The 8,028-nt window shown below is 42.8% G+C and overlaps 1 long non-coding RNA gene across 2 annotated transcripts; it reads left to right on the top strand.

Moving 5' to 3' along the window:
- The first annotated feature begins 3,433 nt into the window (after positions 1–3,433).
- Positions 3,434–6,464, top strand: LOC119332106. Of its 2 annotated transcripts, XR_005160811.1 has the most exons (4): positions 3,438–3,555; positions 3,643–3,879; positions 4,668–4,734; positions 6,133–6,464. It is a non-coding gene; the product is annotated as an uncharacterized LOC119332106 (long non-coding RNA). The 2 variants fall into 2 exon arrangements; XR_005160810.1 differs by having other exon boundaries at positions 3,434–3,879.
- Positions 6,465–8,028: the final 1,564 nt, after the last annotated feature.

The following is an 8,028-nucleotide window of genomic DNA, read 5'->3' on the forward strand; positions in this document are numbered from 1 at the left end:
TAATCTGCCTCGCCTTTGAAATGCTTGCCTTTCTTTTGACATTGATGGTTGGTCGGAAGAAATCGACGATGGCCTAGGTATACATTCTTCCTGCATTTGTCCAGGTATATACTTTCAGTGTCATCTAAACAGTGCGTGCATGCGTGGTATCCTTTGTTTGTCTGTCCTGAAAGGTTACTGAGAGCGGGCCAATCGTTGATGGTCACGAACAGCAACGCCTTAAGGTTAAATTCCTCCTGTCTGTGCTCATCCCACATACATACACCGTTTTCATTCCACGGTTGTAAAATATCTTCAACTAATGGCCTTAGGTACACATCAATTTCGTTGCCGGGTTGCTTAGGGCCTTGGATGAGAACTGGCATCATAATGAACTTCCGCTTCATGCACATCCAAGGAGGAAGGTTATACATACATAGAGTCACGGTCCAGGTGCTGTGATTGCTGCTCTGATCCCCGAAAGGATTAATGCCATCCGCGCTTAAAGCAAACCATACATTCCTTGGGTCCTTTGCAAACTCATCCCAGTACTTTCTCTCGATTTTTCTCCACTGTGACCCATCAGCGGGTGCTCTCAACTTCCCATCTTTCTTTCGGTTCTCACTGTGCCACCGCATCAACTTGGCATGCTCTTCGTTTCTGAACAGACGTTTCAACCGTGGTATTATAGGAGCATACCACATCACCTTCGCAGGAACCCTCTTCCTGGGGGGCTCGCCGTCAACATCACCAGGGTCATCTCGTCTGATCTTATACCAAGCCTCGGTATGAATGGCATATTTTCTAATCTTTCTAATCTTCAAGCGCATTGCATCCATCTTGATCTTGTGATCATCGACGACATCCGCAACATGCAACTCCAATATCATCTTCTCCTCCTCAATTTTTTTTATTTTTTCCTTCAACAAATTGTTTTCTTCTTCAACTAAATTTAACCTCTCGACAATAAGGTCAGTTGGCATTTCCGATTCACATACATCCTAGATAAATAAAATCTATTTCACGTTGGTCGGCATAATTTTCATAAACAATAAATGAACCAATAGTTATAAAGATAATATACATACCACATCCGAATCATAGACAGGACGAGGGCCGACGGGGGCGGATACCAAAACCATCGCACTATATAAGGTGCAATAATAAATGTAAGAAAATGATACAAGTATCTATCTAAACATACAAGTAAGAATATTTTTCCTTTCAGAAAGAAGATAAGAACAAGAAGCTCACCACGGTGGTGTCGGTGATGAGATCGGCGCGGGTGATCAACGGCGGTGAAGACGGGGATGGGGCGTGACGGACCACTAAATCTAGACAAATCTCGAGGAAAATGGAGCTTGGAGGTCGAGCTTCGAGAGGAGAAAGCTTAAGTAGTGTGGCTCGGGCATTCCATCGAACACCTCATGTGCATAGGAGGTGAGCTAGAGCACCACAAAGCCCTCTCCCCCTCGGCCAGAGAAAAACAGAGCACTGCAGTGCTCTGCTCGTGAGCGAGGGGTATATATAGGCACCTCATTGGTCCCGGTTGGTGACATGAGCCGGGACTAAAGGGGAGCCTTTGGTCCCGGTTCAAGCCACGAACCGGGACCAATGGTGGTGGGCCAGGAGCGAGGCCCATTGGTCCCGGTTCATCCCACCAACCGGGACCAAAAGGTCCAGATGAACCGGGACCAATGGCCCACGTGGCCCGGCCGGCCCCCTGGGCTCACGAACCGGGACCAATGCCCACATTGGTCCCGGTTCTGGACTGAACCGGGACTAATTGGCTGACCCGGCCTGGACCAAAGCCCTGTTTTCTACTAGTGTACCAATAGCCGGCGGTATACTAGATTGCCCGACGGTAAAAATCCAACTCTCGGATATCCAATTAAATGCCCGACGGTTCATTATAATGTCCAACGGTTTTTGCTACACCCTCGGGGATTACATGTAATGCCCGATGGTGAAATTTAATAGCCGAAGGTGAAAAATAAAACTCTCACCTATTAGTGCAAATGGCCGATGGTACATATGTGACTCTCGGTTATTTGGAAAATACCCAATGGGAGATAGCAATAACCGACGGGTAACTTTCACTCTCTGTGATATGCTTCAATGGATGACATCAATAAACATGTGAAATGACCAATTGTAATTATATTCCAGATAATTCAAGATGATACATTTCTCTATAAGTATTAACCAATAGCTAGTATTCTAGAGTGTCTACTCACAGGCTATGTATCCGCACATAAGCTGATTTTATATACAGATGTATGTATAAATTTCACACTTTTAATTGTTGACTTGCAAGTTCCATTGAGAAGTTTTATCTCTATATCGGTAATTTATTACTCTGGTTGTAGATTCTGTAGGTCCGAGGGGCGTTGGGTGCAGGCTATACGTCAGGGGAAACCCTTGACCAATGAGGCCGGCCACGATGTTGGCGATGCCCATGGCGCTGTTTTCCTTCTTGTGGGCTACATCGAGACCTACACCCAGCCCTCCGCCTCTTGGCCGCAAGCGAAAGCCCAAAATCTCCGGATTGGGCGACGGCGGCGCATCGACGTTGCTTTCTTCTTGAAGGTGCCAGCTTGGAAGCTCTTCGTGGTCAGGGCTTAGTGCGGTGGTGGTCTGCTGGTCTTCAATAGTGTCCATGCTCGGCAGCTGCGGTGGGTGTTTGGGTCTTGGCCGGAGACAGTGGCGATGTATGAGTTTCCTTTAGGGGTGAGCTCGCCACGACTGTTGTCCTATCCTCGGCAACTGGTTGGCCTGTCCATTCATGCTCGAGGGTGAGTTGCTCTGCCTGCCGACAGGACGGTGTCCTTCGATCCAGGACGAGAGTGCAGGGGTGCCCTCTTCGGAGGCAGCGACGGGACAACAAGTTTGACCTTGGGAGGAAGAGTGTGGCTTTCGTCCGGCGGTGAATAGCTCCCTTGTCGGAGCCGTTGATGACATGATCTGAGGCCGTCGTTGTTTTGTGAAGTTGTGTATCTCGTTGATTCATTTTCCGTTTCTTGTTGTATGGCCGGTTGTAATTTGTAGTTTTCTTTATATATAAAGCAAGGAGAAAGTCTTTCTCGGTATAGCACACACAGTCAACTATAACTTTATATATGCATACCAATATACTCCCTCCGTCTCAAAATAAGTGTCTTAAAATTAGCATAAAGTTGAGACACTTATTTTAAGATGGAGGGAGTATTATTAAATAGAGCTGCTATAACATATAAAGTAGTGATTTAAACGCTTTTATATTTCTTTACAGAAGCAATAAAATTTACGTACAACGATTCATGTCAAATATAGATTGATTCCCTGATTTGGGTCATATTTTCGAGCTGATTTGGGTCCAACATCAGCCAATCGTACAAAGACCGTCCAATATTTCCCGCTTGATAACAAATTTTATGTACGTGGCCACGTCCTCCCATGTCTCACCCCCTTTTCCCTCTGATGAAACCTCCCACGCAGCTCCTTCTCTTTCCCCCATCCCCGCCAGTCGCCACCACGCGCCAATCCCGTCGTCGCCCGTCGATCCGGTGCGCAGTTCCACCCTCGTCTCTCTCCCTGGTCCAGCAACGTCACCCAGCCCCTTAGCTTTTCCTCCCGGCGCAAAAATGTCCTTTTGACTCCCGTCTCCGTCCTGTTGGCCCGCAGATCTGGCAGCCCTCGGCCAGGACGCTGCGAGCTCTGGCCGGCTTGACCTCGTCGCCCCCATCCAATAGGTGCTCGACGCCGCTCCTCGGGACCGCGGCGGTCTTCTTCATGGTCTCTCTCTCCCTTCACCTCCTACGCCATGTATCGGCCCCTTCCTGAAGCTCCTCCTCATCCGTGTGCCCCCCTGATGTCGCCGAGTGGACCACGCCCACTCCCGCCTCCGCCCGCCTGTACCAGGTCCGGTCGCCTCTTCCTTTGGGCTTTGCGCAATTCGTCGAGCAGGTCATATATGTGGCGTGTGTACGTGTGCTTTTGTAATGGATGGTGGGATTGTGTTCTGGTGGTTGGGGTGGAGGATTTGCTCCTGTTGTTCAAGTTGAATACCGGGGAGATGGAGGAGATGGTGCCATGAAGGGCTAGTGTGGTGGTGAGGTTCAAGTTCTATAACGAGGCCATGGTTGTTTGCATGTCTGTTTAGTTTTTTTCTTTTGTATGGTTGTTGAAAAACAAAGCCGAGCCTATTAGTTTGGAAAATAAAGTCAAGCCTATGTGTTGAAAAATAGTTTGATTAACTAGCAAGTGGCCATTTGCGCCGGTGAGTTGAGCTAGCTAGCTTGTGTTGATGCATGCATGTTTGGTCAAGGCTAGCTAGTTGCAGCAGTTGGGAATAGTACATAAGAGAAGAGACCCTATATCAGCATGTGTAATCAGGACTGGCATGTATACTTGATACTACTGTATAGCTTAACTAGCAGTCCCTGTAAGCAAACCAACTATCATTGAAGAGGTCCTCCATTCATGCCATAGTACGTACATTCCTAGTTCTTTTTCCTTTAGTTTTGGTTCGTAGATGTAATTGTAAGTTTTGTAATCTCGCTTTTGCTTTTCTTATCAGTATTTTGTAGTTCTGTAACATTTAACTTGTATGCCTAAGGCTGAAGCAGTCACTGACATGTTAACATCATGTCCCATGTGTTCTTTCTCAAAGATGTAGAGCAGGGGTTCTTACAGTTTGATAAATACAGGCCACACCAGATTCTGAAGGCGGCTTTGAAAGGGGTGAGATGATGCTCGTCAAGACTAACTGAAAAGGTTAGTCCATCATGTCTTACCCATTTAGTTATGCGCCAATTTAGTTCTGGACAACATGAGCATGCTACGGATAACTTGCTTTAAGACATGCTCTTTTTATTTGAGCCTGATTTCTTAGATTACCTCATTGCCTACGTGGTACTGTTGTACTGTATATGATGTATGCACCTGCTTATGCCCTATTTTCCCAGATGTGGCTCATAACAGAGATATCTATCTATTAAATCCATCTTAATTAAGGTGTGATGGCACAATTTGGTTGACTCATATAGGAAAAGATGTTGCTATAATCAATTACAGTAAAATCATTTGCACAGAGAAAAATATTTCAACATTAGACAATATGATCTGGCATGTTTGACCCTCATCAGGCATCCTCCTTTCTAGCTTTTGTTTTTCCCTGTACTAGCTTTGCCTCTTTTGGTCCTCAGCTTTCCAGACCTTGATGCTTTTGAGAATGTCCAGCAAACTTGGTTTCATTTTAGTAATGGAACCAGGGGGTCGCCTCTCTGTTTATCTAAAAAAGTGGACAGTATTGAATTTTTTTGGAAGTGCATACAGAAATAATGGTAGCTTAACATGAAGAATGATTGTGACATGTCATACGAAACATAAGAAGTTGCTTAATTTGCTATGCGCAATATAACCTAAACTATTGTTGGTGGAGATTAGTGTGCTACTGCTATTTAATTTGTTTGAATGAAAAATTATATTTATATCTTTCTTTACATGACATTCTTAATCTGTTTTTTGTATTTATTGTATGCCCGAACTAGCCAATAGTGTTATGCTAGTCTACTGCTTCTGTTGTGTCATCAGACTGCAAAATATAAGCGCTAGTATATATACTTCAGTGGGGTTGCAGATGTCTGTTGTACATTTGTACTTGGTTATCATTTTACAACTTCAACAAGCCAATGAATCGATTATCGATACGACATATGTGTCTTTCAGATAAGGTTTTTTTTACCTGTATCACCTGGCCATCTTGGTGTAACCATAGTACATGCGGGTTCTGGACATAGGATTGTTATAGTTAATTAAAAAATGTCATGTTCTTCGAATTATATTAATGTTACAAGTAATTTGAAAAGCATGATGTGTTCTGAACCGTTGCAAACTTATAATGAAATTGACATTAGTGCAGTTTATTGGTATATTCCTTTTGTACACAGAGCAACGTGTAGTACTCAGTCTATTACTTGGAGTTGTGTTCCTGTTGATTCATGTAACCCTGAAAATTGCATGTGAAGGACCAAAAGGTGAGTACGTAGTCATACTGTTAGATATCTAACCAGTCAATTAGAACATCTAAGTTCCTTTTTTGTATCATCAATTAAATTTCAACTATAGTATGTCATTTTCATCTCCCTTACATCTAGTCTAATCATTTCTTAGGAATGGGAGACAATACTGAAGAATCGTGATCTATGGCAAGGGTGATGATGTCTATGGCGATGAGTGTTATGATCTATTTGGCGACAAGCATTATGATCCATATGGTGATGAAGGGTGACGAGTCTAGTGATCTTTCTTCAAGACGTTCAACAAAGTGAAATCATGGGGTTTTGGTCAATCTAGCTTATGCATAATGCTTGGACCATTATATCTTAGTTAATTTTTTTTGCATTTTAAACTTTCTAGATTGTTCATCATGATCAATGTAATTCTGATGCAACTCTTCTGATATTTTGAAAGTTGTGCTATATACAATATATGTTACTTGGTCATGTGTGGGCTGTGCAATTCTGTGATATATCTAAAATGAAAAGCAATCCTCTAAGGGTGACTATATATATAGGGTGTTCGTAGGCCTCTCAACTATAGGAATAAATGAAGGGGTGTATGCACAACCAGCGATTATACTAGCTGACAGTTTGGTTCTCCTCTTAGTTATAATGAACCCCGAGGGGCCAAATATGCCGTCACCTATTGCAAAAGCCGAGGGGAATTGATAACTGTCAGGAAATAAATTCCCGACGGGAAACCGTCAGATATGAGCATTGTCGAGTTTTGGGGAGCTGGCTCGCGACCAAAATATGACCGACGGCTCATCGTCAGCCAAATACCGTGGAAAAATGTATTACCCTACGGTCCCGTCGGCTATTATTGTAATGGCCGACTAAGCATAGCTGACGGGAGATTGCCGACGGTGTACCGTCGGTTATAAAGAAAGATGACGGTGAAGGAAAATATCCAACGGTAATTTGACCCTCGGTTATAATGAGAAATCTAGTAGTGTAAGTAATTTTTATTTGCTGTTCTTAGTTGTTTTCTATCTTTAGTTATGGGTAGGAAACGCAAAATACCAAAAAAATTAGTTGTACCTACTGAACCAATGGTTGAAGAACCAATCAAAATCTATTACTCTGTTGAAGCTTATTACTTGGATAATCTTCGATCCCTTTGTGCTCGTGCTGAAACCCACTAGCTTAGTTGAGGGCAAATCCTTAGATGAGCATGATTGTTATGTGCGGCACCGTATATCTGAAAAATGGAAACTATTATGGGGTCAAATTCAACATTTGCAATGCTATGCTTGGAATTTATGCGAAATATATGATTTTACTTGTTGTACTGAAAACCCTAAGGAACACCTTCCCTACCAATGTGAGTTTATTGATAATGGAATCTTATCTTATTATGCTAAAGGTGTTTACAGTTACTATGATGTTCAACAAATTGAAGAATTTGTTGCTTTTGAGGGTGCTTATGAAATTGCTTCTTTGATTGAAAAGTATGATGCTACTTTTCACAAATCTGAAAATTTTGCTATACTTAAATATTGCTATGATAATTATGCTTCTAATACCTATGTTAAACAATATATTGAGGAATACTCCGCTGTCCAAGAAGAGACTAATATTTTGCAGGAGTCTATGGAAGAAGAAATTGATGACACTATGAGCTCATTGGATGAAAAAGATGAGGAGGAGAGCGAAGAACAAAAGGAGGAAGAGCAGATTGATCACCCGTGCCCACCTTCTAATGAGAGTAACTCTTCAACTCATAAATTGTTTAATTCCCCTTCGTGCTTACCGAAGGATGATTGCTATGATGACTGTTATGATCCCATTGATTCTCTTGAAATATCCCTTTTTGATGATGCTTGCTATGCTTGTGGCCAAGATGCCAATATGAATTATGCTTATGGAGATGAACTTGCTATAGTTCCTTATATTAAACATGAAATTGTTGCTATTACACCCACGCATGATAGTCCTATTATCTTTTTGAATTCTCTTGATTATACTATATCGGAGAAGTTTGCACTTATTAAGGATTATATTGATG

The sequence above is a fragment of the Triticum dicoccoides genome, chromosome 7A, assembly GCF_002162155.2.
Source record: "Triticum dicoccoides isolate Atlit2015 ecotype Zavitan chromosome 7A, WEW_v2.0, whole genome shotgun sequence".
In the NCBI taxonomy this organism is placed as follows: domain Eukaryota; kingdom Viridiplantae; phylum Streptophyta; class Magnoliopsida; order Poales; family Poaceae; genus Triticum; species Triticum dicoccoides.